General features: G+C 41.4%; 1 pseudogene; it reads left to right on the plus strand.

Annotated features, from left to right (window-relative positions):
* The first annotated feature begins 6,215 nt into the window (after positions 1-6,215).
* On the plus strand, positions 6,216-8,488 carry LOC102822411 (annotated as a pseudogene).
* The last annotated feature ends 1,661 nt before the right edge of the window (positions 8,489-10,149 follow it).

A 10,149-nucleotide genomic window follows, 5' to 3' on the forward strand; every position in this document is an offset into this window, starting at 1 on the left:
TTCATTTCTAAAGTGAGGAAGCTTGAATGTACATATTTATGCATTCTCTCCTTGATGTTCTTTTGTTGAGAATCCTGTAGCTTTATTCTATTCAATACACACACTTCCTATTTAGGAAAAGGTTAGTATTCTTATACTTGGGACTTGGTCCTTGTGTAGGACTGAGCGGTGTTTCCTTCTGTCATACATAAGGTCATGATGAGTTGGAACCAACTCAACAGCACCTAACAACACAACAGGATTAACCGTTCACAAGCCTTAGGAAATCATCACCTTCCCCATCAGCTTCCGGAAAAATTATGCACAAGGACAAAGACATTACTGATAATTTTGGTAGAATATGGTCTTCAAATTCCTACAAAGGATTATCTGTGTTGCTACTGCATGCTGTGGAGTCAGTTCAGACTCGTAGCAGCCCTGTATGGGGTTTCTCAGGCTGGAAATCTTTATGGGAGCAAAAAACCTCATCATTCTCTGGTGGAGTGGCTGTTGGATTTGAACGGCTGACCTTGTGGTTAGCAGTCCAATGTGTAACTCACTACAGTATGTGCTTCTTAAAGATTATCTGTTGTTGTTGCAGTTAAGTGCCATCGAGTCAGTTCTGACACATAGTGACCCTGTATAGGGTTTCCTAGGAGCAGCTGGTGAGCTTGAACCACTGATCTTGTGCCTTAACCCACAGCACACACCAGGACTCCTAAGGATTATCTGTAAACTGTGGTTATTTCATATGCCTTTACCCTTGTCATTGAGCAATGACAGTGTAGGAACCGGAGCATGTGTACTAGGAAAACACGTTTCCACTGGAAGTCATAGGGTTGAAAACAACATATGGCATCATGACGCTGTTGGATGTTGACTTTAAGGAACTGTTTTTGCAAAACAAAACAAAAGCCTTAAAATGCTATGATATTAGGAAGGGAGAAATATTCAACCTCAGTAGTCATCAAAGAAGTCCAAACTAACAGCATATTGGCATAATTTAAAAAAATAATATAAGGATAGTATTGCTGTGAATATCCTTACTAAAGATGTCCTCCTTTGCTGTTGGTGGCATTATAAATCAGTATTATTTTTCTGGAAAGCAATTTAGCTAAACATATCAAAAGCTTTAAATATGTTCATGCTATTTGACTCAGCAATTTCACACCGTAAACATTATATCTTAAGGAAATAATCGGACAGGTGCGCTTTGATTTATCTATGAGAATGCTCACTGCAGCAGTGTTACTATTAGTAGAAAACTGGGCACTACATGAATCCATTAATGTAAATGACAACCCTGCAGCCTTCATAAACAAAGAGGCAGAAGAATAATGGCATGAAAAACGTTTAGGGACAATTGTTAAGAAAACTCAATTGTAAGATTATATGTATATTAATCACAATTAATGCTGTCTGTGTACTTCATATCTATTAATTCATTTAATCCTTACAAGAATCTTATGAAGCAGGTACTGTCCTTGTGGATCTAGAAGCTGGAGTAGGAAGAGGCAAACTGACTTCCCTGTAGGCAGATAGCAGGTGGCAAAGCCAGGATTTCAACCTGGTTCGTCTCAGTGCTGTTGTTGTTGTTAAGTGCTGTCAGGTTGATTCTGACTCATAGCGACCCTGTTTAGGGTTTCCGAGGAGCGACTGGTGGGTTTGAACCATTGACCTTGTGGTTCAAACCAACCTTGTAGTCCAGTGCATTATCCTGCAGCACCATACTAGTCCCAGAGGACTGGTCCTTGATCTGTACTTCAGTGGTTCTCAAAGTGTGGTCTCTGGACCAGCAACTCAGCATCACAGGAAATGCTCATCCCCAGGCCCTGCCCAGTCCTCCTGAATCAGGCACTCTAGGGGTGGGGCCCCACAATCTGCATTTTAATAAGTTCTTCACCTGATGCTGATATCCAGTCAAGTGTAAGAAGCTCGGCTGGACATAATTCTATCTGTTTGGGGGAGTTTTGTTTTAAGAAATATCTATGTGTGAACAAAAAATGTCTGATGTGCTAGATGCCCAAACAGTAATGGTGTCGACTCTGGATGGTAAGATTCTAGGTGATTTAAAGTGTTTTTGTTTTGTTTTTTTATGCCTGTGTGTTTTATTTTAATTAAAAAAAATTTTTTTTCAATTACCAAAAGTTACACAATGAACTTTGAGACTAGAAAAAAAAACAAACAAAAAACCATATACATGGTGTTGTTATTGTTGTTAAGTGCCACTGAGTTGGTTCCAACTCATAGAGACCCTGTATAGGGCTTGAACTGCCGACCTTGTGGTTTGCAATCCAGTGCTGATCCTACAGCACCACACCAGTATATATACATGGAAAAGTCAAATATTTTCCTCTAATAACAAAGGAAAGAGGTAAAATTGCACCCTGTCAAAGGTGAAAATTTGGTGAGACCTGGAAAATCAAGTCAGTCTCTTTCAGTTCCAGTTCTCACAGGTTTTTCTATAGAGGTAGTTCCCAACTTACAATGGGGTTCTGTTCCAGCAACTATCCTAAGTCAGTTGTGATGTAAGTCAAATATCTCTTCTTTTGTCTTTCTTCAGTTTTAATTATTATTGCCTTAAAAAAAATGTTTTATTGTGAATTATGTGATAGTTTACATGGGAGAGCATTAGCTTTACATTCATCCTATCATATATCTTTATATTGCCATGGTTACAATCCCCTCCATGCATCATCAACCAACCAAATGGTAAACCCCGCAAGCCTGCCCCTTGGTTGCCAGCACACAGTCCCTCTCTCTCTCTGGGTCTAGAGTCCCCAGCTGCTCCATCTCTCCACATCATCGTCTCTGCCTCCATCTCTGGCGTCACTGTTTCTCTGGGTAGGGTCCCGTACTCTGCTCTTCTCCCTTTTATTATCGCCTTTTAAGGAGCCCTATTGGTGTAGTAGGTTACTTGTTAGGCTGCCAACCACAAGGCCAGCAGTTTGAGTTCACCAGCTAACTGCTCTGTAGGAAAAAGATGAGGCTTTCTACTCCCATAAAGATTTATAGCCTCAGAAACCCTATAAAGGGTCGCCATGAATTAGAACTGACTCAAGAGCATGCAACCACCATGATTGTCTTTTCTTATCAATATATTAATAAATCCAATCATTATTTCTCTTTGCTGGTTGAAAACGTTACATATAAGCTTACAGATATAATTTCATATGTGCATACATTAAGAAATATACAAATCATAATGATTTAGTCAGACAAAGAAGAAGAGTTGGATGATGTTGGCATTTTGTGGGTTGTGGCAATATCTCCACTTGTGAAGGCTCTGGATCAGCCAGATGATTGCTGGGAATAGGGATGCAGCTTCCAATTAGAAAATTAGCGAGAGTCGTCTGTTTGGCCCTTTCTTCTTCACCAGATACTTTCTCAGCAACATCTCACTGCTTCCTGAATCTGCTTATTACATTTAGCAAAGTGATTAGAATTTGGGCTCATGTTTTCAAGCAACTGCATTCCTGATTTAGTTTAGAAAGAAAACTTCAGTTAATCTTTTCAACGTCAAATGTCTCTCGTGCCTTAGTATTTCTTTCTTCTCCAGCATTTCTTTCCTTTTCAAAATTAAGTCCTTATCTGGCAAGAACCCTTCTTTGTTATCTATTTATGACTGTTCCATATAGACAACACCAAGCTCTGAATTCAGCGTTCTTACCACATGGACAATTTTTCTTCCCATCTCTTCCATCCTATTATCCTGATGAAATGCTTGAAGGATGTTCACATGCTCAATAATTTTATTCTAAGTCCCCTGCATGCATTTTCCCATGACTTTCTCTTAGGAAGATACAGTGTTTCTGATATATTGATGGTAAGTGTGGTTCACAGCATAACTGGAATACATTGTAGATTGGGGGCTACCTATATAGAAAAATCCCCAAGGAGAAGGGACTCTCCTAATTCAGTGAGTGGGTATATTATTTGGAGAAGCAATAAAAGGAAATAGTTTTCCTAGATCATATAGACAATCAAGTAATGTTCCTGGAATGTGTATGAGTCACCAGAAAAAAAACAAAACAAAACACGACCCACAGCCGTAAGGTCAGTTCAACTCTTAGCAGTTCTCTGGGACAGAGTAAAACTGCCTCGTAGGGTTTCTAAGGCTGAAAAGCAGACGGCCACATCTTTCTCCCATGGAACCAACCACTTTTCGGTTAGCAGCTGAGCACATTAACCACAGTGTCATCAGGGCTCCCTGTGCATCAATCACCAGGGGTCTTGTTAAATGCAGATCCTTATTCAGCCGATTGAAGTGGTTGAGATTCCGCACCTCTAACAAGCTCCCACAGAAGTGTGGTGTCTTAGGATAAGCCATCTACTTTGAGGTCAGTTTGAACTGCAAGGTCAGCAATTCAAACTCACCAGCTGCTCCTCGGAAACCCTACCAGGGTCTCTGAGTTGAAACCAACTCGACGTCACTTAGCAACAACAAGCTCCCACTGTTGCTGGTCCAGAGTCCATACTAGGAGTAACAAGGGACCAGAGAGATGTAAGCTTTCAACTACCAGAATGCAAGTTCCACAGGGTGGGGAGGGACACTCTCTGGATCATTGTCATGTTCCCAGTTTGAGAACAGAACAAAAGAATTGCTATTAAATAAATGAATAGAGACACCAAGCCCAGGTGTCCTGCTGAGACCTAAGAAGCTGGGTTTTGATTATGATTCTGCACCTGTCCTGGTGTCCCCTGGGACAGACTATAGCCACCCTGTGATGGGCAGATGACAGTTCTGGGGACTCTTTTTCTTTGACATTATAAATAAGCACACTCAGGTTCGCCTTGTCCTGCTGAGCCTGGGCCAGGTCTGTTTAAGATTTTTGTCCTCGCTCAAATCAAAATGTACTCAGGAGACCTGGGGTCACCTTGCCAGGTAGTGTTCTGAGAAGCCCAAGGAAAGAAATATCTAAGTTGAAGTTTCTGTAGAAACATTAACTCATCCACATAGCCTGCGTGCTGCATTTGGATTACAGGTTAGGCTTGTAAGCCTGAAATAAATTATATACTCTTCGTATTATTCAGCTCTGTACTGTATAATAATAAATTATACAGTTATGGGCCTCAGCCCAAGTTATAACAAATTATACCACAGCGTATAATTACTCTGTGCCGCACCATGTAATAATAAATTAGACAGCTATGAACCTAAGATGTGATTCCAGAAAGAGATATGAGAATGAGTGGGTGCTATTGATCCATTCCTCTGACCAAACCCTTCTTGCCAGATAAGCCTAGAGCCAAAGAGAATGGGGTTGGTGAGTCTTTCCTTCCTTCCTTCCAAGCTTGGGAAAGGCATTCCAGGCAAGCAGAAGAATAAAGGCACAGCTTTAGAGGTGAAAAAGGATTGGCATTATGGGAGCATCAAGTCTTTGAAGATGGTTATGTGAGCTGGGCAGGAGATGCAGTAGGATAGCAGGCAGTGCCTTTGAAAGCCTTGCTAAGGGACCCAGACTGCCTCTTAGAGCAATGTGACCAGTGTGAGGACTATGGGTTCCTCAGGGACCTCCTAGCTTCACAATGTTATCTAAGATGGGGACACTGAGGCCCTCCAAGGACCAGCCTCAGCCTGTCTTACTTCATCCTCCATGGCTCTTCATGCTGACTGACTGTCTGCTCTTCTCATCACAGCTGACTGGTGGAAGATGTTCCATTGGTTAGTCTCCTTGGAAGGTTATCCAATGATGGGTGGAGATGGTGGTGGTAGTGGTTATGTGCCATGGAGTCAATGTTGTTGTTATTGTTAAGTGCCGTCGAGTAGGTTGAAGTAAATAGGGGTTATCAAATAAAATGCAGGACAGCCACACCCATTAAATTTGCATTTAATAATAAATAGCAAATACTTTTTTAGTGAAGTATATCCCAATTATTGCACAAGATATGCTTATACTAAAAAAAAAAAAAAAATTAACTGAAATTCAGATTTAACTGGGCATCTGTGTTTTTATGTGCTAAATCTAGCAACCTTCAGTGGAGAGGAGCAGACTATGTTCCAAGAAAACTTCAAATCCCTGTGTATCCGTCAGGGTCCACCAGGGAAGCAGAGTCTTTATGAATGATACAGAATAAAGCGTTCACCATGGGGTGTGAGCACAGACAAGGCGGGAGGACTAGAACAGGCTGTTGTTGCCTCTACACCTTGTGTTGAACTGGAAGTTTCTAAAGATCACCAGACGAACACTTCAGATCACAGTGGATTGGATAAGGCATAGGCCAACTGGAACAGCATGTCTCCCCACCTGCAACCCTGCAGAGACCTTCCCCAGCAAGCTGCTCGAGCCCTTGACCCAGAATTCAAGAAGCTGAAGGGGGATATCTGGTGGGAGTTAGAGGAGTCTCAGGTCTGATCATTGCCCCATGCCAACAAGATGAGTCGCAGAATAGCAACAACTCACATGAGCAGCTGTTTTGCCTGGTGCCCTGCAACGATCTTCAGAGCATGAAATTATGGGGCCATCTTCACTCAATCTTTCAAAACCTTGAGCAAAATACCAGGAAAGGAATCCTGGTAACACAGTTCTAGCTTTTCCAGGTTGACCCTATACAAAACCCTTACACCCAGCCATAGTGTTGGCAAAGGAGAGAACAGTGACTGAAGAAAAGGAGGGAAGTGGTGAATACTGGGTTTGTACGCCACTGCTGCTCACAACTAGCTCTGTAATTTTGGGCAAGCTGCTAGAAGTACTTAACCTATCAATGCCTCAGTTTTCTCATCTGCAAAATGTGTACAAAACTCAGACCTCCATTACAGAATTTCTGAAAGTAAACTGAGGCAATGAACCCAGTCTGGAACCTCACAAGAAATTAATTAATAATAATTCCTATTTATGTGAGTGAGTTTACTATTCTTCTATTTTGCTCTAGGAAAAAAAGTCACTCATTTTAAAGAATAAAATATTAAGAGACAGCTGTTGCAATTTCCCCTCTCAATTAGATAACTTACCAGGTCAGATGTGGAAAGACGAAATAGATTGCCTTCCAAATCATCTTCAAATACCAGCATTAAAACCAGGCTGAGGAGAGAACAAACAAGATGGTGGATCGGGTGGAAGTGCCGTAAGGAGCTCCACCAGCAACAACACAGAATACAGGACCAAGCAGGCGCAGGGGATGGTGCAGAACTCTGAACCACATATAAAGGAATATTTAGAAGGTTGGAAGGCTTACAGCTAGGGGAATTTGTAGCAAGAAATCCATTGCTTTCTAATTCAAGATGCTCAGCTGCTCCAGGAGCCGCCATCTTGGGTAAGACCAAGCAGGGGTGGGCGGGGTGTGGGAAAGGATCAGAGCAGCCACAGATGCCTGGCAGAACCGTGGAGATAAAGGTGTGGACATGCTTTTCTTTTGGTATCTGTTCATTGGTTCCTTGCTGTCTACACACTTCCATTCTGGTGACTATAGGGGTGCCTGAGCTGGTGGACACCCTGGCCCTACCCTTGGAGGGTTCTACTACGCATGGTCACAGATCTCCGTGGAATTTAAAGAGACAGTTTCCACTTAAAACCAAATCACTAAAGCCGGCCCTGAACTGTTTATAACTAGAAAAAAAGGTCTGAGTGGGGATTGTGGAGCAGGACCGGCAGACAAAAAAAGGTAATTGGCCAAAAATTAAATTCTAAGTTACATCAAAATGACCAACAGTGGCATCTTGAAATTTCTCAAGAAAAAGAGTAAAAAGGGAAGCCCATTTCCTGATCACATCTACCTGGAGGCGATCAGAAAGCATAAAAAAATACCAAAATATACACCCATCTAAGGCCACAGATAACCCCTGACTATACCCCCAAAACAGAAGCAGATGATCATATCTGCACATGTCCAGAAACGAGATAAAGTGACTGAGGCAAATAAGCTGGAAGTAGACCTACATTCCATACTGGAAGATGAGCAGGCTTTGGAAATGCCTGAGAAGGAATTCAGAAAAATAATTATATAATATATCAAAACAATATATAATGGAGTTGAGAAAAATAAGGAAGAAGTCAGGAAAGCGCTACAGGAACAATCAAATAAGATAAATACAGCACTGGAAACAATTCAAAACCTACAGAAAGGCAACTGCAGATCTTGGCCCTCTGGGTCAGGTGACCCGCGGGGCCCTTGAGTCAGTTTCGGCAGCTCATCTCTGCCTCAGAGTCACCATTGCCACGGCCAGTCAGTCACAAGGCATTCAGCCACTACAGCAAGTGGAGAAGCATGCTGCAGAGGTGTCCGAGGCCGTAAGTGAAAGAACCTGAGAGTGAAGCAGGCCAAAGAAGCAGCGCAGGCTGAAACTGAACAGTACTGCCTGCAAAGGGAGAACGAGTTCAAGGCCAAGGAAGCTGTGGCTCTGGGATCTCATGGCAGCTGCAGCACTGAAGTGGAGAAGGAGACCCAGGAGAAGATAACTGTCCTCCACACCTACTTCCGGCAGAACAGGGATGACGTCCTGGGTAAGCTCTTAAACTTTGTCTCTGAAATCTGAACAGAAATCCGTGAAAACTACTGCTTCAATGGATAGGGAAGAAGAACACATCTGTTCCATGGATTGGCATTTTAGATGTTGTCACATGGAATAAGAAGCTTTAGCAAAGCTAGAGTTTTTTATTCTTGTGAGACAGCATTACATTTTCCTGTATGTTATGTTAGGATCCTTCACTTTTTGCAGAGGAGCAAACCTAGTACTTTGCATAGACTTAGAGCTTATCCAAAGATCTCATCCCTTTACCTCATATTTCTTACACATTTAATGGGTATACACTTTTCGTATGCTTTTTAGCTGAAGCAACATATATAGCCATATGACTTTTCTTTATTAGATATTTAGGATTAAAAAAATTCTTTAAGAAACAAATGGGTTAAATATTTCATTTCCCTAAAGCTTTCTTGAAGGTCAGGGGCTTTATCAATGAAAAAGTAGTAAGTAGCTATTTTGTAACTTGCTTGAACAGCAGCCAGCCTTAAAAAGAATTCTTCATTTAAGGATTAGAATGATAAATACAGATTTCCTCCACTTTCCAAAAGTAGAGTGTTCCTGTGAAACTTTCATAAACTGAGATGGCATAAACAGAAGAGGCAATTATTAATAATTTATATGGGGAAACTTTTTGAGCCATCCCAGATCCCCTCAAAAATAGTCTACCAAATTGTACCCAGAAAACCTAAAATCACACAAACGTAGTGTTCACCACTACAGACCAAAACTGTGCTGGATTGATGCTGAGAAGCTGCTGAGTGTGGTTCTCAGGGTAGTGGCTTGGTGGTGCCACTATGCTGCTTGGGGTACATGCTGTCTCGTGAAGGGCTGACTGGAAAACACTGCTAGTTTTGCTTTCCCTACTTTGTTGTTGTTGTTAAGTGCCGTCGAGTCGGTTCCGACCCATAGCGACCCTAGCAGGGTTTCCAAGGCTATAAATCTTTACGGGAGCAGAAAGCCTCATTTTTCTCCCACGGAACAGCTGGTAGTTTCGAACTGCTGACCTTGCGGTTTGCAGCCCGATTCGTAACCACTACGCTACCAGAGCTCTAAATAAAAGCAAAATCCCTTTTTGGATTTCTTTCTTTTAAGCGAAAATAGGCACTGATGTAGGTGTTTGCAAATGTGAAGTGTCATAGATCAAACTTTCTCAGAGTGGAGGATACCTGTAGTAGTCTAGTTTGGACTGCTTTTAGTGTCTTTTAATAGAAATTGCTAGATCTTAGAAAAGAAGAACTTGTTACTTGTTATTGACGTACCTGTAATCACTTAAAAGTAAAGATTCTTTGTAATGCAAAAACGAAAACAAAAACAAAACCTACAGAAGGAAGTCCAAACGATTAATAATACAATATCAGAAATGGACAATACATTGAAAGGACAAAGGAGTAGAATTGAAGAGATAGAATCCAGAACTAGTGACCTAGACGTTAAATCTCTCAACACTACTAAGATAGAAAAGCAAACACAAAGGATAAAAAAAAAAATCTGAAGAAGGTCTAACATTCATGTTGGACAACATGAAGAACTCAACTTAAGAATGATTGGCATTCCAGAACAGGAACAATCACATAAATCCACAGAGGAGATAGTTGAAGAGCTTCTGGAAGAAAATTTCCTAACATCATGAAAAGTGAAAAGATAAGCATTCAAGAAGCTCAACGAACCCCAAGATGGATAGACCCTAAAAGACAATCACCAAGACA

Source organism: Chrysochloris asiatica, unplaced genomic scaffold (assembly GCF_000296735.1).
Source record: "Chrysochloris asiatica unplaced genomic scaffold, ChrAsi1.0 scaffold00304, whole genome shotgun sequence".
In the NCBI taxonomy this organism is placed as follows: Eukaryota; Metazoa; Chordata; class Mammalia; order Afrosoricida; family Chrysochloridae; genus Chrysochloris; species Chrysochloris asiatica.